The 26,222-nt window shown below is 36.0% G+C and overlaps 1 protein-coding gene across 2 annotated transcripts in view; it reads left to right on the top strand.

The window, feature by feature from the left end:
• The window catches only part of VEGFC (vascular endothelial growth factor C), a 110,098-nt gene that overhangs the window by 46,623 nt on the left and 37,253 nt on the right, over window positions 1–26,222 (top strand). Inside the window, exon 1 of one of the 2 annotated variants that reach the window (XM_053900815.1) lies at window positions 14,545–14,625. The exons of the other annotated variant lie outside the window; for it this stretch is intronic. The gene's annotated coding sequence lies outside the window, so the exon portion shown is untranslated. Of the gene's footprint in view, window positions 1–14,544; window positions 14,626–26,222 lie in introns of those variants that run through there. 2 annotated transcript variants of the gene reach the window in all.

The raw sequence follows: 26,222 nt of genomic DNA, 5'->3' as shown, positions 1-26,222 counted from the left end.
ACTCAGGTTTGTAAATAGTGCATGTTTTCTATGACCATTTAGAATTTATACACTGACACATTAGATATTTTGTTTAAGAATGGTTTACAAAAAAATAATTATTAACATTTGTTGAACTAGGAGGATCAATATTTTAATATGAATCCTTAAAAATAAAACATGTTACGTTCACTGTGTAGCTCATTAATAAATATTTACTCCATAGTTTTCTTCTATCTGTATGTGTTTAGCTAAGAATTGTTTTTCATTTGGTGAATAGTACCCTATTTAGGAATATGAGAAATGTTGGAGCAGTTACAAAATACTTAACGATTTTATAAAAGAAGAAACATTTTAAAAAATCACCACAAGAGGAATTCTCATTGAAATGAATACTTATATCCAAGATGGAGTCTTTCTTTCCTTATATGTGCATGAATTTAACTTTAAAATGCATACTTCTCTTGGAGCCTTAGAGGAAGTAGCTTCACACTATGTAGTATCTATTGACACATTCAGAATTATACTGAATTCTATACACATATTATCTCTTCTGTTTATTTATTTATTTATGAGTATGGTCAACACACAGTGTTATATTAGTTTCAGGTGTGCAACGTAGTGATTGGACAAGATTACGCATTATGCTATGCTCCGCACAAGTGTAACTACTTTCTGTTCCAACACATCACTGTTATAATATCATAGGCTATATTCCTCATGCTGTGCCTTATGCCCATGATTTATTCATGCCAATATGGAAGCCTGTTTTTCCCTCTCCCCTTAACTCATTTTGCTCAACCCCCCACCTCCCTTCTCCTCTGGCAACCATCACTTTATTTTCTATATGTATAGATTTAATTCTGCGTTTTGTTTATTAATTTTTCTAGATTCCATTCACGAATGAAATCATAGGGTCTTTCCTAGTCTGCCTTATTTTACTTTGCACAATACCCTCTGCGTCAAAATAAAAAGCTTCTGCACAGCAAAGGAAATCATCCACAAAACAAAAAGACAACCTAATGAATGGGAGAAGATATTTCCAAATGATATATCCAATAAGGGATTTACATCCAAAATACATAAAGAGCTTATACAACTCAACACCAAAAGAATCAAATAATCTGATTAAAAATGGGCAGAGGACCTGAACCGACATTTTTTTTTTTCCAAAGAAGACATACCAGTGGCCAAAAGACACCTGAAAAGATGCTCAACATCACTCATCGTCGGGAAAATGCAAATCAAAACCACAGTGAGATACCACCTCAAAACTGTGAGAATGGTTGAAATCACACATCATCTCTTTGAATCATTGTAAGAAATAGTGAGGCAGCCAAGTTTGTTATACCTTCTTTATAATAGAATTAGTTGAGGCACAAAGATACTAAATAATGTATATGCAGCTGAGTTTGTAACCTCCGAGGCTAGACCTAAAAACTAGGTTCTTAACTTCTATATTGAATGTGTAGAAAGATTTATTGTTACTTAAAATTATAAATCAAGAGGAAAACACCACAAAATGTGACTGTAGGGTACTTAGCCATTATTGCCCAAAAGCATGCAACCTTTTAGTTTTCTATTGGTAATTTAGGTGCACATTATTCCAATATTTTCTGTCTTATTCAAGAAATAATTTTCAAGCCTAGAGCCCTTACAGAATTTCTCTGGTTATAAAAATGAAGGAAGAGTCTCCATGGAGGAGATGCTCCAAGCTGGAGATAGTGTCTTTCTCTAGCAGGAAAGAGGGGCTAAAAGTCCATTTTTAGATGAACAGGTACATGTGTCACAATTAAGGCCAAAGTCTTTGCCATTTTAGATGCTATAAAAGGCTATTTAAATGTGTCAACTTATATAAGATTTCAAAAGGTTATGAGAATTTTACATACATCACTGAAACAATTTCATAGTCCTTTCAAATAGCCATTTGAAAACGATCCAAATGGCAGACACCCCTCTGAAGTAGTGTGATGCGATTTGGTCCAGAGTCTCCTCACACTTGGAAGGTCAGCATTAGGGCCTCCAAGATTAAACTCTGCAGTGTTCTATTCAAAGTGTCACTATTTGGAAGCGTGCTTTTGCAAGTTCTTAAATATGACATTTCATAGTCACTTACTCCATTGAATTCTTCCTATACAACCAAATAGAAAAAGATGAGAATTTCATTTCTGGGAAGATTTCCTCTAAGAGCCTCTGTCCAAAACGTCCAGTGCTGAAAAAGCAAAGATAGTGGCAATAGCTAGCCACTATTATTTTGTTTTGTTTTGTTATAGCTAGCCACTATTATTTTGTTTTGTTTTGCTTTTTCCTTTTCTTTCCTGTGTAAAGAAAAGAACTGGGTGAAAGGCTTGTGAATAAGAATTCTATCTGTCTAGATCCAAAAGGTGGACAAATCTGCACTTTTCTGAACAGAGTTATTCTATACTGTCAGTATTTAACTTATTAAAGTAAAAACACATAATGACTAATCTTACCGTGGTGTTTCACAATCTTGTATTTGATCCTAAAAGTATATGTAAAAGGGCTGGATAAAAGAAAATGATGTTTGAAAAATATCTGAGGATAAAGAATAGAAAACAAATTTTCATTTGTACCTGAAAGGCTGATTTTGGGAAATGTTACTAGATTGTGAGGATTTAAAAGGTGTTTTTGAATCTATTTGCCATCAGTAAGTCATGTAGGAAGGAGCTCCAAGGGGAGAGAGAACTGAATACTGCAAGAAGAATAAAGATTCCCAGGAGATTGAGAATAAACAAAATTCCATTACAGAGAAATCCACTGGAAATACCTTTTATTGAAACCAGGGAATGAATCTTTCAACAAGAGATAACATCTTTAGCAAAATCAGAAATAGTTGCCTTGCCAGTCATTTAAGTTCAAAAGAAATGTTGGAACCATGAGCAAGTGCCATTTATTCCAGTGATGCAAGAGTGGATTAACGTTTGCAAATCAGTGTGATGCATCACACTTATAAATATTATCATCTCAAAAGATGCAAAAAAAGCATTTGACATTCATGTTAAAAATTCTTAACCAAGTAGGTTTAGAGGGAACATACCTTAACATAATAAGGCCCCTATATGAGAAACCCACAGCTAACACCATACTCAATTGTGAAAAGCTGGGAGCTTTTACTATAAGATCAGGAACAAGACAAGAATTTCCATTCTGCTAGCCACAACAATCAGACAAAAAAGAAATAAAAGCCATTTTAATTGGTAAAGAAGTAAAACTCACCATTTGTGGATAACATTATACTATATATAGAAAACCCTAAAGACTCCTCCAAAAAACTGCTAGAACTGATAAGTGAATGCAGTGAAGTCACAGAATGCAAAATTAATATACAGAAATATGTTGCATTTCTTTTCACTAAAAATGAAGTAGCAGAAAAAGAAATTAAGAAAACAATTTCATTCCAGTTGCACCAAAAAACAGAATACCTAGGGAAAACTTAACCAAGGACGTGAAAGACCTGTGCTCTAAAAACTATAAAACATCAATGAAAAAAACTGAAGACAACACAAATAAATGGAAAGATATTCCATTCTCATGGATTGGAAGAATCAATATTGTTAAAATGTTCATACTGCCCAAAGGAGTCTACAGATTTGATGCAGTGCCTATCAAGTACGAACATTTTTCACAAGCTAGAACAACTAATACTAAAATTGGTATGGAACCACAAAAGACCCCAAATAGCCAAAGCAATCTTGAGAAAGAACAATCCAGAATTTCAAGATATACTACAAAGCTGAAGTAATCAAAATAGTATAGTAGTGGCAGAAAAAAAATAAACACATAGATCAATGGAACATAAGACAGAGCTCAGAAATAAACCAATGCCTACATGGTCAATTAATCCACAACAAAAGAAGCAACGATATACAATGGGGGAAACATGGTCACTTCAACAAATGGTGTTGAGAAACTGGACAACTACACGCAAAAGAACAACAGTGGGCCGTTTTTCTTACACCATACACATAAATAAATTCTAAATAGATTATAGAATTAAATTTGAGACCTGAAATCATAAAACTCCCAGAAGAAAACATAGGCAATCATTTCTTTGGTATCAACCATAGAAACATTTTTCCAGATAATGTATCCTCTGGCAGGGGAAACAAAAGCAAAACTAAACTACTGGTACTACACCAAAATAAAAAGTTTTTGCACAGCAAAAGGAACCATCAGTAAAATGATATAAAAGCCAATCTACTGTGTAAGAGTAGGCATACCTACTGTATGATATATGCAATAAGGGCTTAATACCCACAATATATAGAGAACTTCTACAACTCGATGCCAAAAAAATAAATAATCCATTTGAAAAAATGGGCAGAGGATCTGAATAGACATTTTTTTCAAAGAGGACATACACATGGCTAACAGACACATGAAAAGATGCTCAACATCACTAATCATCAGCGAAATACAAATCAAAACCACAATGAGATGTCACCCCACACCAGTCAGAATGGCTAAAATTATAAAGATAAGAAATAACAAGTGTTAGCGAGGATGTGGAGAAAAAGGAAACTTTGTGCACTGATGGTGGGAATGCAAGTTGGTACAGCCATGGTTGAAAACAGTACGAAGGTCCCTCAAATGATTAAAAATTGGACTACCATATGATCCAGGTATTCTATTACTGAGCATTTACCCAAATAAAATGAAAACAATTTGAAAAGATAAATGTACCCATATGTTTATTGCAGCATTATTTACAGTAATAGTCAAGATATGGGAGCCGTCCAAGTATCCATCAATAAATGAATGGATAAAGAGAAAGTGGTGTATTTACGTATATGTATGTGTATACATATATATGTGTATACATGTATACACACACACACACACAATGGAATATTACTCAGACATAAAAAAAAGAATGAGATCTTACCATTTGCAACAATGTGGATGGACCTGGAGAGTGTAATGTTAAGTGAAGTAAGTCAGACAAAGACAAGTACCATATGATTTCACTCATATGTGGAATTTAAGAACTAAAACACAGAAATAAAGAAACAAAAGACCAAAAAGCATGCTGTTAAATACAGAGAACAAACTGATGGTTGCCAGAAGGCAGGTAGGTGTGGGGATAGGTGAAAGAGATAAAGGGCATTAAGAGTCCACTTACGGTGATAAGTAATGTAATGTACAGAACTGAATTGTTATGTTATACACCTAAAGCTAATACAACACTACATGTTAATTATACTTCAACAAAAAAATGTTTAATTGACTGTTTTCAAATTAACATTTATTAAATTTCTCCCTGAATACAGTCATAAAAATTGTCACTGTCTTTAATTACTTCTCCTAAAATCATTATTCTAAAACCACGTACACAGAAGTTGGGTGAACATTTCTCCACTGACATTGTATAAATGAAATCCTTGTTTGCAAATGAGTAATAAATATGTATACCCATAAACACACATATCCATTCTAAACATTTTCTTTTCTGGTACTCTCACACACTTTTAGGTTTCTGTCACTTAACTTTTGCCAGTTTTACCGGTTTCTTATAGTCTACAAGTTTCTTTCACACCATTTTCCTAAAAGCAATTAGTCAGTGCTGGCTTTACTAGGCTTTGGTTACCTATAAAAGTGGTTATTTTTAGTTAAAAACATAAACAATATGTTTGTTTTAAAAACTATTTTGTATTTTTTTCTCTTATCCGTCTAAAGATGGGTTTTTTTAATGTTTATTTATTTTTGGGAGAGAGAAAGAGAGCACAAGTAGGGGAAAGGCAGAGAGAGGGAGACACAGAATCTGAAGCAGGCTCCAGGCTCTGAGCTGTCAGTACAGAGCCCAACGTAAGGCTCGAACCCAAGAACCGTGAGATCATGACCTGAATTGAAGTCAGAGACTTAACCAACTGAGCCACCCAGGTGCCCCTAAAGATGAGTTTTCTAACATAAAAATGTGATAATCCCTTCTGTGTATTGACCACCTGTATAATTTATTACAATAACTGTTGAATGTGTTTTTTAAATGTGTTTTTAATGATAAAATGTTTGCTACAATTACAGATAATGACAGAGCAGACCACCCTGTGGATCTACTTAAAGTAGATTTGACTATCTTATTCAAATTTTATTTATTGTACTTTGCACACTACAAAACATAAAACAATAGAAAAGCTTTTTACACAGGTGCTAAAATCAGTATCTTTTTAATAGGAAACTGAGACCCAGAGAATTCAGGTCACTGTTCCAAAGTTACTTAGCCATTAACTAGAAACAAAGCCCATATTTGACCCCAGATTACCACCTTCAACATAATATTGCTTCCAACTCACTCAGAATATAAGATCATACCATTTGCAAAGGAAAAAAAAAGAAAAAGAAATCTCATAAGTCCTATGCATACCAAAAAATTTATTTCTAGATGAACACCTAAATTATATTTTTTGTTTAAATTCTTTTTATTGCTAAAAAAATCGATAGTGTTAAGGTTGTGTTTCCCTTTTAAATTGGCCTTTTAGTTTTTATTGGTACAAATGTTTAGATGAAAGATAAAATTATATTTAGTCTTTAGTGTTTATATGTTTGCACTTTAGTTAGACTTGGGATCCATTCTTTGTAATAAAGTTTAATTATTATAAGTATCATAATAATATCCCTTATTAGCATTTAGTATCGTATTTTTTTTATTTCATCCTTTCTCACTGATATAGAGTGGTATCTCATCAAGTTTATAGTGAGCATTTCCCTAATAATAATGTGGAGCATTGTTTCATTTGCTATCTTGATCTATCTTTGGTGAAATATCTGATAATATCTTTTGCCCTTTTGGTTATTTTTTCATCATTGGGTTTTGAGAGTTCCCCTCTATTTTGGAAACAAGTCTTTATCAGATTTGTGCTCTGTGAATATCTTCTCTCAGTTTGTGGCTTGTGTGACTTTCCAGAAGTAGACACTCCAGTTTTCTTGAAATACAATTTGTATTTGTATTTTATCTTACTTTATTTTAGGTTTCCTTCTCTTGGTATTAAAAACACTTTGCTTCACCTAAGAGCACAAAGATTTTCTTCTAGAAATTTTGATGGGGTTTTACATTTAGGTCTCTGAGAACTTTTTTTTTTTTTTTTTTTTTTTTTTAATATATGCGTTTTGTGTTTATTCTCTCTGTACTTCACCTCCTGGCTATCTGAGCAATGCTGAGGCATTCTACTTTCATAGATTCTCCAGAAAGATGAGGTGGTTTTGAAATCTATCCTCAAAAACTGGCGAGTCACATGTTTTTTGAGTGATGTTATTTGGCTCCCCTAAGAACCTACTAAGAGTCCCTCAAACCAACCTAGACGCCCCCCCCCCCCCCCACCGCAAACTTAAGTTTATTCTTTTAACAAATCAGCAAGAACTGGTTAGGGAAATTCCCATTCTCCTGGGTAATTCATCCTTCAACGAATCGACCCCTTTTTATTTTGTCTGGCTCTGCCCTGCACTCCACGGATGAAATCACCACCTTTGTTCTAGTCCTTCTGATGGTTCCAGCTGTCATCTTACAATGGATGCAGACAAATGTAACTTTCGTTTTAAACCATTCCCTCCTTTCAGAAACTTTCTTCTACCTTAAATTTTATGACACCACCTCCTCCTACCTCTCCTTTTGGTGTTTCACTGGTTCACTCTCTGGAATCTGAACAGTCGGGTCTCGGAGCTCCCAGCCTGGGTTCTCTGTGGCTCTGCTCACTCTGTATCCTTTTCTGAGGGAATCTCAGCCACACACGTGGCTTCATGTACCAACTAGACACAAAGACAGCTGTCATATTTGTATTCACAGGATAGGCTTCTTCTGATTGGTAGAGTCACTGTTCTATTGCCAACTCAGAGTTGGCACATGAATGTCTTAAATGCTTCTCACCTGGAGTGTCCCAGGTGAATCATTATTTGCCCCCAGCCAAATATGGTCCTCCCACAGCATTCTTCTTTTCACCTTTTGGCACTCATTCCAGAATCTCTGTGCTCACACGGACATCTCCCTCTCCCTCACTTTGCTAATATAAACCACGTATTCTACATTTTAGAACTCAGTAGCCCTCAAATCTGTTTTCCAATGTCCATGTCCACAAAAAGAATGGTTTTTCACACACAAGGAGAATTCAGCAAGTAATTGTTGAATAATGATGACTACAGTTGCCCCACATTAAAAGAGTGAATAATCAAGAGCCAAGATGTGAAGTTCACTGAACTTCAGGATGGCTGAAGAAAAACTCAAGATGAAATTAATACATAAACATGGCCTTGAATAATTGGTACCTTTTTGATGGATGAGAAAAGGAAAGAAGTAGTTTGAAGAGGGGTTGCATTAAGAAGCAAATTACACATGGGCACGATGAGAATCATTTGGTACAGAATCATGTCGGGGAATGGGGGGGGGAAGGTGTGTAGAAAGTTGGATATGAATTATGGAGGATTTTAAAACCCACTGACTGTTGTGTGATTCATAGGCTAAAATGTTGGGCTATACATTTCAACCAAATTCTTCAATGATTGAAAATTTAACTTTTGATTAAGTGATACATTAGGAAAGTTAAAGGTAAAATAGTTTCATAGCTCTACTAATGAAAAAACTATTGCCACAGCCTCTCTTGTTCTTAATCCTGTTCTCCAGATACAGTCTCTTTCCTTTTAATGGTTGCTATTGGCCGTTACCTCCATATTTTGGCACTCTCTCTTGATTTTTTTGTATTTGTGTTTCCTCTATTGGCTTGTTATTAAAGAATATAAGGATCTGGTCTGTATCCCTCCTTTTATCCCTTTTATACACCTGCCACTGATTATTCTCTGTATTAAATAAACACACTTCTTATCCATCCATCATCTTTTTTTAAGTGGTAGGGATTTTTTAATGTTTATTTTGAGAGTGAGAGAGAGAGAGCAAGCGAGCACAAATGGGGGAGGGGAGGAGAGAGAGGGAGACAGAGGATCTGACCAGATTCAGGGCTCAAACTCATAAACCCTGAGATTGTGACCTAAGCTGAAGTCAGACGCTTAAGGGACTGAGCCACCCGGGCACCCCTTACCCATCCATCATCTTAAAGGAGCTACAGTACATCTAAATTTGGGGTGGAACATACATTGTTTACTTTCTCATGCACTGTACTATTCACTGTTGAGTAGTTTTTCTTCTTGTACAATAATTATTTCATAGGTTGCTTGTCCCTGCCACAAATTTTCTCCAGATATTCTAAAATAATTATAAAAGTCTACTGAAAATTGGTAACAAAACATAGAAGTTAATTTAGAAATTATATATTTTTCTCTCACTCTCTTTTTTTTCTCTCCTGGAGGCTTCTCTCTGCCACTATTTTCAGTTTGTACAGTTCTTTGTGCCTTTCCAGTATGCGACTGCTAATCTCCGGGGCCGTATGTCTTTTTCTTGGCTTTTTCCCTCATTTTGTTGAAGAATCTCATTTTTTAAAGTTTGTATTTAAATTCTACTTAGTTAGCATACAGTGTAATACTAGGTTCAGGTGTGCAGTATAGTGATTCCCCACTGCCAACACCCGGTGCTCCGCACAAGGGGAGATTGAGAAGAATCTCATTTTTTAACAGCTTTATTGCAGAATAATTTGCATACCATAAAATGTACTCACTGTAAGTAGATCATGATTTATAGACCTACAGCGACCATCACCATCCAGTTTTCTATCTTTCCTGCCCCAAAAAGCACCCTTGTGTTTAGTCAATCCCTGCCCCCACACCCAGGCTCAGGTAATCACCAATTCGTGTTCACTTTCTACAGTTTTGCAATTTCCAGAAATTCCTTATAAATGGGATTATATACTGCATAGTCTTTTGTGTCTGGCTCTTTTCAGTTAGCATAATGTTTTTGAGGTGCATCAGTTATGTAGTATGTATCCATAGTCTATTCTTTTCAACTGAAAGTTGTCCCATTATATCAGTATAACACATTTTTTCTCATATTTAGCCAGGTGACGGGTTTGTAACGTTTTTTTCCAGTTTGGGTGTATTACGCATCATGTGACAGTGAACAATTCACATACAGGTGTTTGTGTGGACACTCCACTAGCAGTGGAATTTCTGGGCCATATGATAAGTATTTGTTCAGTTCTTTAAGAAACTGTCAAACTAACTTCCAGGGTGCATATTGTACATTCATATGAACAATATATGGGTTGTCATTTCTCCACATCCTCACCAGTACTGGTATGTGATTCTTTTGGATTATAGCCATTCTAGTGGTTTGTGGTTTGATCTGCATAACTTACCTTAGTAACTAATGATGCTTACCATCGTTTCACATGCCTATTATCTATCTGAATATCTTTTTAGGAGAAACATCTATTCACGTCTTTTGCCTCCCACCTTTTTAAACTTGGGTTGTCTTTTTTTATTTGGAAAATTTCTTATGTATATTCTGGATGCAAGTTCTTTATCAGCAACGTGATGTTCAGACATTTTATCTCCATGTTTGGCTTGTGTTCTGATGTTCTTAATGATGTCTTTTGAAGAACAAAAGTCTCCATTTTGATAAAGTCCAATCTACCATATTTTCTTTTATAAATTGTGTTTTTGATATCATATCCAAGGTACTGTGGCCTAATCCAACTTTGCAAAGGTGAAACTACATTTTGTTCTAAACATTTTGCAGTTTTAACGCTTACCCTGACGTACGTGATCTATTTTGTATTAACTTATGAGACTAGTGAGAAGGAAGTGGTTTTGTTTTCTGCTTTGGGGGGTTTGGGGGTTGTGGTTTTGCTCTGTTTTCGTATTGGCATATGATTAACAGATTGTCCTAGCACCGCCTAGGACTACCCCTTCTGCGTTTATTTGCCTTGGCACTTTAGTCTAACATCTTTCGATCATCAGTACAGAGATTTTTTATTTGTTTCTGCCCTCTCTATTCTAACTTATCAGTCATTTCTTAAGCCAGTATCACACTGTCCTGATTACCCTACAGAGTTTGAGACCTGATCATAGGAGTCTTCCAACTTTGTTCTTCTTTTTCCAAATAAAATTAGTTATTCTGACTCTTTGCACACACTTTGAGGTCAGCTTGAAATTTCTACAAGAAATTCTGCTGGGATTGCATTAATGTACTGTAGATCGGCATGGGGAGGATTATCAATTGGTGATACTGAATGTTCCAATCTGTGAACATGGTAGGTCTCTTCCTTTATTTGGATTTTCTTTAATTTCTCTTAGCAAACACCACTGAGAGCATGAGAATACAAGTTTTGTATTGGAAGAAGATGTTAACAATACACATATTCAACAAAGGATTTGTATCCAGGGTCATTAAGAGCTCTTACAAATCAGTGACAAATAAGACAGCCAACAGAAATGAATAAAAAACTTTTAAATGGTACTTTTTAAAAGAGGATTACCTAATATCCAAATAATATGAGAGTGGTCAACATATTCATCGAGGTGTGCTACACATTAAAACCACAACAGAATATTATCACAACCTCATGGAAATAGCTAAAATTAAACACCAAACACCGTTAGTCATTGGCAAACATATGGAACCAGGAATTCTGATATACAGCCTGCAAGAGTGTAAATTGGTAAGATTATTTTGGAAAACGGCCATTACTATAAGCTACATATATGCATACCTCATGAACCGCCATTCCTGTTTCTATTTATAGACCCCCCCCCCCATGCATATTATGGTCATCACAAGACATGCTGAGGGTAGACTAGATTAATAACTTGCAGTGCAGACAATGAGAAAAGACACAGCAGGAAAACCAGCTGCTTCAAACAATGGAGATCAATGTCACAAACATAAGGGTGAGAAAAAGGACCTGACAGAAAATATTTTATGTTACTGGATACCATTTATGTAAAGTTGAAAAAGACAAAAACTATGTTGGTAGAAAACAGAAATGCCTAAAGATAACAAAATGGCAATATTTGGAGGAGAATTGTCACTGAGGAGAATAAAGGAAGTATCTGGAATGTGGTCGATGCTCTGTATCTTGATCTGGGCGTGATTACACATGTATGTTCAGTTGGTAAAAATTTATCAAAACTGTGTCATTTGTTCACTCTCCTGTGTGAATGTTCTTCATTAAAGATTTTTTAAAGCATTATTAGTATTACTTCCAAGATTAAATAGCATTAACATAAATTGGCCTTTAAAATAGCAAAGAAAAAATGTACTGGAAAGGGATATTATAATAACCTATTACATTTTTTAATTTCAAAATTAAATGTATCAGATGTTCTTGAAATTAGTTTAGTCTTCAAAAAAATGAAAGCAATCAAAGGAAAATAATTATGAAATGTTTTGAATTTCCTTACCTAGAAAGACTGTGTCTGAACTGGTACATTCTCTTCTCTTTATGAAACAAAGGAATGGTGTTGAGAAATGCTTATGCAAAAAGAAAAATGAGATGTTACCCTGAATGATAAATAAATCTCACTAAGAATGTTACTAAGTCCACCTGCTGGTGGTGTTTTAGATCCATTCATTTACTCATTCTGATGTCTGTAGGGATTTTAAAAGGTAAAATTCATGCAAATTTTCAGCCTTCTGACATGTTCTTAAGAGGCTAATAAATGACAAAGCCCACTCTTACGCAGCTGCAGAGTTTACCAACAGCAGCACCAGTGAGTGTTGGCCTGGATTATCCTTTTCTTGTAGGGATCGTACATTGTAGAATGGTTGGTGGCACTCTTAACTACTGCCAGGAGCATCACCCCATAGTTCTGAAAATGAAAATGTCTGCAGATGATGTTGCCAAATGACCCTACTGGTGGAGAGCCACTGTTCTACAATATGCATATATTGGAATACTAGAGTCCTAAGTTTTAGTTCCTTGGAATTACCCTGTTGTCAGTAAAAACATTATCTTTGGCTTCATCCATCTGGTGATATATTTGCCATCATATATATATATGGACACAGGTTGCAATTAACAGCTCTAAAATGGTTTTGTCATTCTACAAGGAAGGAAAACCAATTCTGTTTGTAAATAATTGGCAAGGAGTGGTTCTCAGTGTGTGTAGGTTTCTCAAGGTGTGTGTAGGAAAGTAGTGTATACAGAGTGATCGTATCCAGTGTGTGCATTATGCAGATGTGACTGCCTACTTTGGCATTAAATTAGAAAGTTGTCTCAGCTGTAACAGGGGAAATGAAGATTTAAAATATTTTCTAAGAGTCTACTTAGATGATGAAACCAGTATTTGATTTTTTAATTTAACTCATGTATGTGATAAACTAAAGGAGTGACTTTTTAAATGCTTCCACACATACTTTTCTTACAGTGCAATATTGGTTTCAGGAGTAGAATTCAGTGATATCAGTTCCATACAACGCCAGGTGCTCATCATAAGCATCCTCCTTAATACCCTTCACGTATCTATCCCGTCTCCCCCCTCTTCCTCTGTCAATCCTCAGCTGGTTCTCTATCATTAAGAGTTTCTTATGGTTTGTTTCCCTCTCTTCTCTTTTTCCCCCACTCCTCATATGTTCATCTGTTTTGTTTTTTACATTCCACATATGCATGAAATCATATAGTGTTTGTCTTTCTCTGATTGACTTATTTCACTTACAGTAACACATTCTAGCTTCATCCATGTTGTTGTAAATGGCAAGATTTCATTTTTTTGGTGGCTGAGTAATATTCCATCACATATGTATACCACGACTTCTTTATCCATTCATTAGCTGATGGACATTTTGGCTCTCTCCGTAGTGTGGCTATTGTTGATACTGTTGCTGTAAACATCAGGGTGCATGTACCCCTTCAAATCTGTATTTTTGTATCCTTTGGGTAAATACCTAAAGCAATTGCTAGATTGTGGGGTAGTTCCATTTTTAGTTTTTTGAGGAACCTCCATACTGTCCTCCAGAGTGGATGCATTAGTTTGCATTCTCATCAACAAGTGCAAGAAGGTTCCCCTTTCTCTGCATCCTTGCCAACACCTGTTATTTCTTGTGTTGTTAATTTTAGCCATTCTGACAGGTATGAGGTGTATCTCATTGTATGAGGTGGTATCTCATTGTAATTTTGATTTGTGTTTCTCTGCTGATGAGTGATGTTGAGTGTATTTTCATGTGTCTGTTAGCCATCTGGATGTCTTCCTTGGAAAAGTGTCTATTCGTGTCTTCTGTCCATTTCTTAACTGGGTTGTTTGTTTTGGGGTATTGAGTTTGATAAGTTCTTTATAGATTTGGGATACCCTTTATCAGATATGCCATTTGCAAATATCTTCTCCCATTCTGTAGGCTGCCTTTTAGTTGATTATTTCCTTCACTGTGCAGAAGTTTGTTATCTTGATGAGGTCCCAGTAGTTCATGTTTGCTTTTGTTTCCTTTGTCTTCAGCGATGAGTCTAGTAAGAAGTTCTCTGGCCCGGATGCCTTTTCTTTTTTGAAAAAACAATTTATGCTATCAATAATAGATATAAAAAGATTCCATTTTTTATTATGGCTTTATTTTCAAAATTTGTAACAAAACATTTTCAGAGGATTAGGCAAAAAATTAAAACCTAAAACTCCCAATTAAAAACTTCCAATATTAAACTAAAATTTAAATGTCTGCTTCCAGGGTTACCTATCTGTGGCACATCAGGTTGGTGTAGACATGGATGATGGGTGACCTGTGGGGGAAAGAACCTGACTCTGACACCTTCACTGAAACATTAGGTGAAATGATTTGCTAAGGTCATTTAGAACATTTAAAAGTTTCTGTTCCTTAGAAGGATATCATTTGATTTTATATATTTATTTATGACTCTCTACTAAAGGGGGATTTTAAAAAAGAAATTTTACAACTATGTATTAGATGATTTTTCAAATCCAAAACCTTCTACATTCCAGCACCTTGCCCAGATTTTGCTTTAAAAAGGTATTTTTCATTAATCGAAATATAATTTTAAGACTTCCAAATTTGCCTAGCGTGGATAGTTATCTGAAGGAAACAGAACAACTCACAGTTCACGTGTCCTGCAACCACCACTGTTAAGAAGGACTGAATAAGCAAGTTCCTTTGTTATGTTAGGGGAAGAATGATTTCAACAACTACTTATTCTAATGATTGGATCTGACCTTATTTCCAAAGAAAGAAAGAAAGGGAGGGAGGGAGGGAGGGAGGGAGGGAGGGAGGAAGGAAGGAAGGAAGGAAGGAAAGAAAGAAAGAAAGAAAGAAAGAAAGAAAGAAAGAAAGAAAGGCCAATGGTAGTGTAGAGTTACTGATCTCGATAATTGCCTTACAATAGATTGATCCTTACTGATAATTTGGTTTCTCAGGACAAAGGAATGATGCATGTGATGAATAACATGAAAAATACTTTCTTTTAAACTTTTTTAGTAAATTTCTTGTCTTAATAAACTGATAATTGACCAAATGATTTCCTTTTTACTTTGTTTTATGAAATTATCCATGAAAATGTACATTTTAAAAAATATATTACTTAAGCCAGACTTTTTTAAAGATAATACATTTAAAGAAAAAAATGTAAGTATCTCTTATTTTCCAGTTTGCATAGTAAGTTATCTCCTCTCCCCCCAAATATAAATATATTGGACAACTAAACAAATTGCCTATGACCATTTTAGCTGCTTCATGAAAATACACTAGTGTGACCAAACCTATCTTTGATGGATGGACCCGTGCCCACTCTTTCAGTTCTGATGATTACGATTTGATAAGAGTATATCCTTTTAAGCGAAAGAAAATTTTCCATAATTAAAATATGTCCATTTCCTCATGAATTTTCAGCTTCATAAATCAAATGAGTACCAAATTTATATATAGTGTAGCAATAACTTAAGATTGTTGTTTGAAGGGATTATTGACATTGGATTGGTGGGATTTTTTTTTTAACTTATTTCTACTCATTGACAAATGCCAGGCCATTACTGACAATCCTAGGTGACTTCGTACTTATCATTGACTCTCTGGGTTGTTACATTTGGGGGAAGGAAGGACAACCTCTGTGCCCTCATGATTTCTCCCAAACAGACATCTGAACAACCCCTAGTCAACACAGAGAAGCAGGAGGAAATCTAGATTTTGTAAGCCATATGTGTACAATGTAAAGTCAATTAGGGTCCACAGCCGATGCTACCTCAAGTGTTCACTTCATGTTATGATTCTTTATAATGAAGTGGGTTTACAGATTGCAGGTAAACCCCCAAAGTTTGTTCTCATCGTGTCACTTCTGGAATCATCATTCTCCTGTTACATTAAGAAGGGAATGTGTTTTAGGTACGTGCCTTTGACACTGCACACTCAGCTTGACTTCCACAGCACCTCAATATCCTCCACTGATTGTCACATAGGTTGCTCTTTGCAAATGTATACATGCTGAACGTTAGATAAGAGTCATCACTAGAACCTCCTAATTGAGCCCTCCAGAACAGAATACAAAACCAGATTTATCTTTAGATTACTTGAAGCTTTTTATTACAGTTGAATATCCGTTTTTAAAACACTTTCTATTTTAAGACATACCACATTGCTTTGGAAAATAAAAGGAATATGTCAACCATTCAAGCAAATGACTTCAAAATGCTGGAGAACACTGGTGAACATAAACACTCAAGAAAGCATTTACATATAGCAATGCAGGCCTACCTTGAGAAACAAGAAAATTCTCAAATAAACAACCTAACCTTACACCTGAAGGAGCCAGAACAAGAGGAACAAAGCTCAATGCTAGTAGGAGTGAAGTTTTAAAGATTAAAGGAGAAGCAAAGGAAGAAAAGACAAAACAATAATAATCAGTGAAACTAAGAACTGATTCTTTGAAAAGATAAGCAAAATTGAAAATATTTAGCCAGATTCATCAAGAGAAAAAGAGAGAGGACTCAAATAAATAAAATCAGAATTGAAGAAGGAGAAATAAGAACAAACTCCACGGAAATACAAAGAATTACAAGAGAATATTATGAAAAATTATTTATCAATAAACTGGACAACCAGGAAGAAATGGATACATTCCTAGAAATATGCATTTTCTAGAAATGAATAAGAAGTAGAAACTTTGATACAGATTGCTAGTAATGAAATTAAATTGGTAATCAAAAAGCTCCCAATAAATGAAAGTCCAGGACCAGATGGCTTCACAGATTAATGCTTCCAAATTTTGGAGAAGAGTTAACATTTGTTCTTCTCAAACTATTCCAAAAAATATAAGGGGAAGGAAAACTTCCAAATGTATTCTACAAGGTCAGTATTACCCTGATTATAAAGACACTCCAAAAACAAACAAACAAACAAACAACAGAACTACAGGCCAATATCTCTGATGCAAAATTCCCAACAAAATAGCAAACAAAATTCAACAACACATTAAAAGGATAATTCACCATGATCAGGTATGATTTATTCCAGGGATACAAGGGTGGTTCAGTATTCATAAGTCAATCAATGTGATATGTCACATTAACAAGAGGAAAGGTTAAAACTTTATGATCATCTCAATAGATGTAGGAAAAGCCTATGACAAAATACAGCATTCAATTCATGATAAAAATTCTCAACAAAATTGGTTTAGAGGGAACATACCTCAACATAATAAAGGCTGTATATATAAAACCCACAGCTAACATCATACTCAGTGGTGAAAAACTGAGAGCATTTCCTCTAAAATCAAAAACAAGACAAGAATGCCCACTCTCAATATTTTTATTCTACATAGTAATGGAAATCCTAGCCAACACAATCAGATAAGAAAAAGAAACAAAGCTATCCACATTGGTAAGGAAGAAATAATCACAATTTGCAGATGACATATTGTATATAGAAAACCCTGAAGACTCCACCAAAAAACTATTAAAACTGATAAATGAATTCAGAAAAGTCACAGAATACAAAATTAATATACAAAAATGTGTTTCATTTCTATACACTAGTAACAAAATAGCAGAAAGAGAAATTAAGAAAATAATCCCATTTAAAATGGCACCAAAAAGAATAAGATACCTAGGTATGAATGTAACCAAGGAGGAGAGAGACCTATCTATATTCTGACAACTACAATATCAATGAAAGAAATTGAAGATGACACAAACAAATGGAAAGACATTCCATATTCATTGGTTGGAAGAATTAATATTGTTAAAATGTCTATACTACCCAGAAATCTACATGTTCAGTTCAATTTCTATCAAAACACCAATAGCATTTTTCACAGAACTATGACAAATAAATTTGTCCTAAAATTTGTATGGAACCACAAAAGAATTCAAATAGCTAAAGCAATCTTGAGAAATAACAAACCTGGAGGTATCACAATCCCAGGCTTCAAGATGTACCACAGAGCTATAGTAACCTAATCAAAACAGTGCAGTACTGGCACAAAAATAGACCCATAGACCAATGGAACAGAATAGAGAATCCAGAAATAAACCCACAGTTATATGGTCAATTCATTTATGACAAAGTAGGCAAAAATATGCAATGGAGAAAAAGTCTCTTCAAAAAGTGGTGTTGGGAAAACTGAAGAGCCACCTGCAAAAGAATGAAATCGGACCCCTTTCTTATGCCATATACAAAAACAAATTCAAAATGGATTAGAGATTTAAGCGTAAGACCTAAAACCGTCAAACTCCAAAAAGAAAACCTAGGCAGTAATCTCTTGGACGTCAGCCATAGCCACATATTTATGGATACGTCTCCTCAGGCAAGAGAAACAAAAGCAAAAAGGGAACTATTGGAACTACACCAAAATAAAGATTTTGCACAGCAAAAGAAATCATCAACAAAATGAAAATGCAACTTTCTGAGTGGGAGAAGATAGTTGCAAATGATATATTTGATAAGGGATTAATATCCAATATATATGAACACCTTATACAACTCAATACCATAAAAAATCAATCTGATTAATAAAATGGAAAGAGGACCTGAATAGACATTTTTCTAAAGACATACAAATGGCCAACAGACACATGAAAAGGTGCTCGACATCACTAGTCATCAAAGAAATGCAAATTAAAACCACAATGACATACTACTCGTACCAGTCAGGATTGCTAGTATCAAAAAGACAAATAACAACTGTTGGTGAGGATGTGGAGAAACAGGAACCCTCGTGAGCTGTTGGTGGGAATGTAAATGTGTACAACCACTGTGGAAAACAGTATGGAGGTTCCTCAAATAATGAGAAATGCCATACAATCCAGTAATTCTAGGACTTTACCCAAGAATATGAAAACACTAATTTCAAAAGATACATGTACTCCTGTGTTTATTACAGCATTATTTACAACAGCCAAGAGGGGCGCCTGGGTGTCTCAGCTGGTTAAGTGTCCAACTTTGGCCCAAGTCATGATCTCACAGTTTGTGGGTTTGAGTCCTGCGTCGGACTCTGTGCTGATAGCTCAGAGCCTGGAGCCTGCTTCAGATTCTGTATCTCCCTCTCTCTCTGCCCCACCCCCTCTTATGCCCTGTCTCTGTGTCTCTCTCAGAAATAAGTAAACATTTTTAAAAAATATTACAATAGCCAAGATAAGGAAGTAACCCAAGTGTCCATCAAAAGATGAGTGGATAAAGATGTGATGTGTGGAGGTACACACACTTAACGGAGTATTCCTTAGCCATAAAAAAGAATGAGAACTTTCCATTTGCAATAACACGGATGGACCGAGAGGGTATTATGCTGAGTGCAGTAAGTCAGACAGAGAAAGACAAATACCATATGATTTCACTTATATGGAAATGTGGGACCTAAAAAACAAAACAAGCACTCTTAAATACAGAGAACAAACTGGTAGTTGCCAGAGGGGAGGTGGGTGTGGGGATGGTTGAAACAGATAAAGATTAAGGGATACAAACTTTCAGTTATAAAATAAATAAGTCATGGAGATTGAAACAACACATGGGAATATAGTCAGTAATACTGTGATAACATTATCTGGTGACAGATGGTGACTACACTTACTGTGGTGACCAATGAGTAATGGAAAGAACTGTTGAATCACTATGTTGCACTCCTGAAACTAATATAACATTGTATGTTAATTATATTGCAATTTAAAAAAAAAAGTTTTTAGTTTTTAAAAAATATTTATTTATTTTGAGAGAGAGAGAGTACAAGCAGGGTAGGGGCAGAGAGAGAGGGAGAGAGAGAATCCCAAGCAGGCTGCGCAATGCCAACACAGAGCCGGGGGCTCAATCCTATAAACAAAGAGATCATGACCTGAGCCCATATCAAGAGTCGGACGCTTGACCAACTGAGCCACCCAGGCTCCTCCCCCCCCCCAAAAAAAAGAAAGCTTTGAGGGGCGCCTGGGTGGTTCAGTTGGTTAAGCATCTGACTTCATCTCAGGTTATGATCTCGCGGCTTGTGAGTTTGAGCCCCACGTTGGGCTCAGTGTTGACAGCTCAGAGCCTGGAGCCTGCTTCAGATTCTGTCTCCCTATCTCTCTGCTCCTCCCCTGTTCACTCTCTCCCTCTCTCAAAAATTAAGAAACATTTAAAGGAAGGAAGGAAGGAAGGAAGGAAAGGAAGGAAGGAAGGAAGGAAAGGAAGGAAGGAAGGAAGGAAGGAAGGAAGGAAGGAAGGAAAGAAAGAAAGAAAGAAAGAAAGAAAGAAAGAAAGAAAGAAAGAAAGAAAGAAAGAAAGAAAGAAAGAAAGAAAAGAAAGAAAGCAAGCTTTGAGAAAGAACTTGACTTTTACTTGACTTCTACTTGAAAGATTTGAATGCGTCCCAGGTTCAGAACTCATTCTAGGTTACTGGGCCCCCTTCTAATTCATTGAAAGTAGAATATGAAGATACCATGGTGAGCTGGTATTATCTAATCTTAATATTTGGGTCTTCTCTGGATTCACTCAATAGCCCTGTCACTTAGCTGACGATGCTGAATTCCTAGGTTGCTGCTTATTTAGAACAAAAATGGAGAAGACAGAGGAAAAGAAATATCGTCCCAGAACTGGTACAATACTGAGAGTTATAGTCCAAAACTGAGTAAAAATTTCAATTTATCTGAAAAACAGTTTCTGTACTGTTTCATCTCTAATGATGTTATAATGACAAGTAATTCCACCCTTAACTGTAAGATTTGATACTTCTATATCAAATGTCTGTTTGGATCATCATAAAAATTCTGTGAAGAAGGTATCATCATTCCCATTTTACAGAGCAAAGGGAGACTCAAATGAAATCTAATGATACTCCATTAAGTAAGGTCTTTAGCCAGGATGGAAATCTGGATAGCTTCTTTTTCTTACACAGATACAATGACTGAAGTCTAATAGGAATAAGTCAATTAATTGCTCAGTATCAAGCTATTTTTATACCATTTTGTCTGTCATAGCTTCTGCTTTTGGCAGTGGTTGCTATACATTAGGTAATATTTGAAAGGCACGCTCTGTGGAGACAAAAGAGTAAAGCCAATGAAGGCTGAACTAACTGCTGATACTGTGCCCTGCCAGTACACTTAAAGATGATTATTTTTATTTTCTTTATTATTGTTATTATTATTTTAAAAAATTAAGTTTATTTATTTATTTTGAAAGAGAAAGCGCAAGTGGGGGAGAAGCAGAGAGAAAGGGAGAGAGAAAGAATCCCAAGTAGGCTGTGAACTGTTAGAGCAGAGCCCAACACGGGGCTCAAACCCACCAACAGCAAGATCATGACCTGAGTCAAAGTCAGATGGTTAACTGACTGAGCTGCCCAGAGGCTCCTATTATTTTTTTTTTTAAAGAAAGAGAGTACAAGCAGGGGAGGGCAGAGAGAGGGAGGGAGACCATATTAAGCAGGCTCCATGGCGCCTGACCCAGGGCACCATATCTCATGACCATGGGATCATGACCTGAGCCAAAATCAAGAGTCAGACGCTTAACCGACTGAACCACCCAGATGCCCCAAGATGATTACTTTTTTTTTAAATTTTTTTTTAATGTTTATTTATTTCTGAGACAGAGAGAGACAGAACATGAGTAGGGGAGGGGCAGAAAGAGGGAGACACAGAATCAGAAGCAGGCTCCAGGCTCTGAGCTGTCAGCACAGAGCCCGACACGGGGCTTGAACTCACCGCGAGATCATGACTCGGGCTGAAGTCGGACGCTTAACTGACTGAGCCACCCAGGCGCCCCAAGATGATTACTTTTAAATTTTCATTCTGCTAGTAAAAGTTATATATGTACATTTTTTTTTAAATTTAAAGTACGTAAATATATGAAGAAGGACATAATACCTTACATCCTGTAATTTGGATAGGATATGTATAGATAGATGGAAAGATAGATCTATTTTTGCTGCATTTTTTACTCTTGTCTATAAACACACACGTATGCATACTATCTCTACATAAATTTGGTTTTATAAACAAGACTGTACTACAGGTATAAACAATGTGCGTACTGTGTATAAACTGTATACTGTACTTCTTCATAAAGTATTTATGAACCTCTTTACATGTCTCAGTTATGTATCATTTTATAATGTCATTTTATTACATTTCTGTGCTAATTTCTGTTTGTGCTATATGTTATTTAATATATCCTTTTATTATTATCTGTATAGATTATTTTTCACATTCATAATGATAGACAGCCCCATGATGAAGTTGTACATACATCTGGCATAATTATATTCTCACTTCTGTCGGTCGGAAATTTTAATTCCAAAGTGAATGTGCCGTATAAAATGAAGGTATTTTTTAAATCCTTTCAATTTGAAATAACACATTTGCCTTAAATAGCTGTACAAATTTATACTCCCACCAGGATTGAAAAAAACTATAGCTTCCTGCTTTTTACCATCACCAAAAACAAATTAATATGTTCTTAGTGAATATTCCATTTAAGATCTTTGCCCATTTTTCTACTGAAGTACCTGTTTACTTTTTTGTCATTATCATGTTCACGCGATATTTTAAGAATACTAGTCCTTCTCCATCTGTCCTGTATATTGCAAATAGTTTTTCTACTTTACTGTCTTTTATTTAGTTTACAGTATTTGCTACCATACAGATAGTTTACATTTTATTTTTACATTCACCTTCAGAATGGCCTTTTTTCAGCCTAAGAGCTTAAATATAACTTTCATTTTCTAGTCCTTTGTTGTGGTTCGGTTTTAGGTTCTTTTCTCAATTTTTTTTATATTGCATTTTTTCTATTTGGAATGCTATGCTTATATTTTTCCGCTATTTGTCTACTGAGTGACAGTGTTTTCTGTCATAGATACAAGTATTGTTATTTTCCCTTCTTTTTATTTATTTTGAGAGTGAAAGAAAGCGCAGGCAGGGGAGAGGCAGAGAGAGAGAGGGGAGAGTGACAATCCCAAGCAGGCTCCACACTCCCAGTGCAGAGCCCGACACGGGGCTCGAACTCCCAAGCCAGGAGATCATGACCTGAGCTGAAATCAGGAATCGGACGCTTAACTGAATGAGCCACCCAGGCACCCCTGTTATTTTCCCTTCTTAATTTGAAGTACAAATTAAAACTTAAAATAATAACTTAATTGGAAGTCCCTCCTTGCCACTACCTTTTATCTTAATGGCCTGGGGTGCACATTTCATTGTGGCGTGTAACACTGGAGTGTGGTCCCACAGCCCTTCCTGGCAGAGTGCACACTCATGCCTGTGCCTGTGAGATTCATGTGATCAGCTGAGGTCACATCCTGACTTTATTTCTGGCCGAATTATGGAGAAAAGAATCCCGGGGACCCACCAGTCACACAGACCCGTGCTGCTTCTGTTGGTTCAAGGGCTATTCAAGCAAGCAGAGGCAGCCAGAAACCCATCCATAGCATTTCACTTCTGGTAGCAATGACCCTACATTGGCCCATGTACTTCTGCAAACTTTCCTTCCAGTTGCAATCCTTTTCCATTACGACACATTTTGAGTCTTGAATGCCGTGTCATGTGTGAGATTTTCTTGAGACAAATATTTCATTAAGAGTTGAGAGACTGTGTGAGGATATGTGGTCACTTTCGCTTAAGCTGGGATCTGTCCATCCCCACCTGCCATGTTGCCAATGGAATTACTCTGGGTATAGCTGCCTGGCATGTCAGCAATCACCCTACATATTCCAGAAGGTAATGGATTAATATCGGTATTTTTAAAACAAAGACCTAAAGACATTAAGTGATATGCCCCAATTACACAATTAATGAAGAAAGGGAAAATCCTGAAATTAATAGCCAATTTTATTATCTAAAAGAAAGGAACACATTTCATAATCTACTGCTTAGGAGGCTCTATAATGATAAAAGGAAATCATGTTAGATGCTGTTTCCCAAAACACAGTACAAATAGCTCCTACATCAGAATAACTTTGATTATTCAAAGTAATGGTGAAAAGATTTTCTTTTTTTTTTTTTTTAATTTTTTTTTTTAACGTTTATTTATTTTTGAGACAGAGAGAGACAGAGCATGAACAGGGGAGGGGCAGAGAGAGAGGGAGACACAGAATCTGAAACAGGCTCCAGGCTCTGAGCTGTCAGCACAGAGCCCGACGCGGGGCTCGAACTCGCACACCGCGAGATCGTGACCTGAGCTGAAGTCGGCCGCCCAACCGACTGAGCCACCCAGGTGCCCCGGTGAAAAGATTTTCAATTAAATAGTATTTTGATTTTTCAAAGTATTTCAATTTTGTACATCAGAAATTAGAAAGGAGAAACCTGTAACCTGCTAGAATGTGGACTGTTGACCTCCATCTGAGACAGGCGGGGCAGTTCCTGCATTGAACAGCTCTCCGGCTGACCCCTGTGCACGCCCCACTTGAAGAACCAATGTCCGAAGTGTTTACTTCCATATTTAGACCTCCATATTTATGAAAGCATAAACTAAACTTCTGATGTTGTAGTTCACTTTGTATACAAAGTTAAATAATGCCCCATTTCCCCCAAATTTCAAAGTATGATTTAGAAAACTGTTGTTTTTCATAGCTATGGTAAATACCTGAATATAATTGTTTTCAGTTTATTTATTTATTTTGTGAGAGAGAGAGATTGTGTGTGCGAGAGAGAGGGGGGCGGAGAGAGAATCCCAAGCAGGCTCCACATCACCAGCACAGATCCCAGTGCAGGGCTCAAACCCACAAACTGTGAGATTATGACCTGAGCCCAAATAGGACACTTAACCAGCTGAGCCACTCAGATGCCCCAGTAACTACCTGAATATAACTTGGAAAGTTCAACTTAATTGGATACACTAATGTAGACAATCACGTATAAGCAGAATTCACCTTCTCTGGATTGTTTCATGTCTTTTTCGTAGCAAAATAAATCTTCAGTGTCAACATTTTTGGGAATACTTGGAGGTTCTACCAAAATACATGCCTAAATGTGATACTTTTGTTGAAATCCCTTTCTTCATGGGATTATTTATTCTAAAGTAACTTCTGTAAAATTAGATTCCTAATTCCAAGCATCCTGCTTAATTATATTATATTGATGCTGGTAATTAAAAGTGAAGCAAAGGATTACAGCGGACTACGGTTTATATGTGCTGAAGGCTAATACGAGCTTGAATAAATTTTCCAACTTAAAGTTTGCCAATTAGGTAAAACTGTATATCGAACAGGCTACTTTAGAAATTGTTTTTAAAATTATGTCTCACAAAATTTTTGTCTTAAGACCCAAATATATATTTTCCAAATTTGGTTGTGGTACTTAATTTCATTTTTAATTGTGGTATTGATTCAAATTAAAATATGAATATAATTTTACCAAGAAAAGTTAAAACTCAGGGATAATTGATAATATATTTTTTAAATTTTTTAAATTTATTTTGAGAGAGTGAGGAGGGGGGAGGGGAAGTGGGGAGAGAGAGAATCCAAAGCAGCCTCTGTGCTGTCAGCACAGAGCCCAACATGAGGTTGGATCCCACGAACCATGAGATCGTGACCTGAGCTGAAACCAAGAGTCAGACACTTAACTGACTGAGCCACCCAGGCGCCCTGATTTTTTTAAATTTTTTTTAATGTTTATTGATTTTTGAGAGAGAGAGAGTGTGTGAGCAGGGGCAGGTCAGTAACAGAGACAGAGGGAGAGACAGAACTCGAAGTGGGCTCCAGGCTCTGAGCTGTCAGCACAGAGCCCGACGCGGGGCTCAAACTCACCATTAGTGAGATCATGACCTGAGCTGAAGTTGGACGCTTAACTGACTGAGCCACCCAGGTGCCCCCATAAGTTTGTGATTTTAATGTAATATGTCAATTGTTTTCCTTTGTGGTTTTGTGCTTTTTGGGTGTGTCTTGTTTAGTAAATCTTTTTCTACTCCAAAGACTATATATTCTTATTAGTTTTCTTGGAAAGCTTTATTGTTCTACTTTACATATTTAGAT

The sequence above is a fragment of the Panthera pardus genome, unplaced genomic scaffold (genome assembly GCF_024362965.1).
Source record: "Panthera pardus isolate Hobbes unplaced genomic scaffold, ASM2436296v1 HiC_scaffold_13, whole genome shotgun sequence".
In the NCBI taxonomy this organism is placed as follows: domain Eukaryota; kingdom Metazoa; phylum Chordata; class Mammalia; order Carnivora; family Felidae; genus Panthera; species Panthera pardus.
This window is presented reverse-complemented; position numbering and strand designations above follow the sequence as displayed.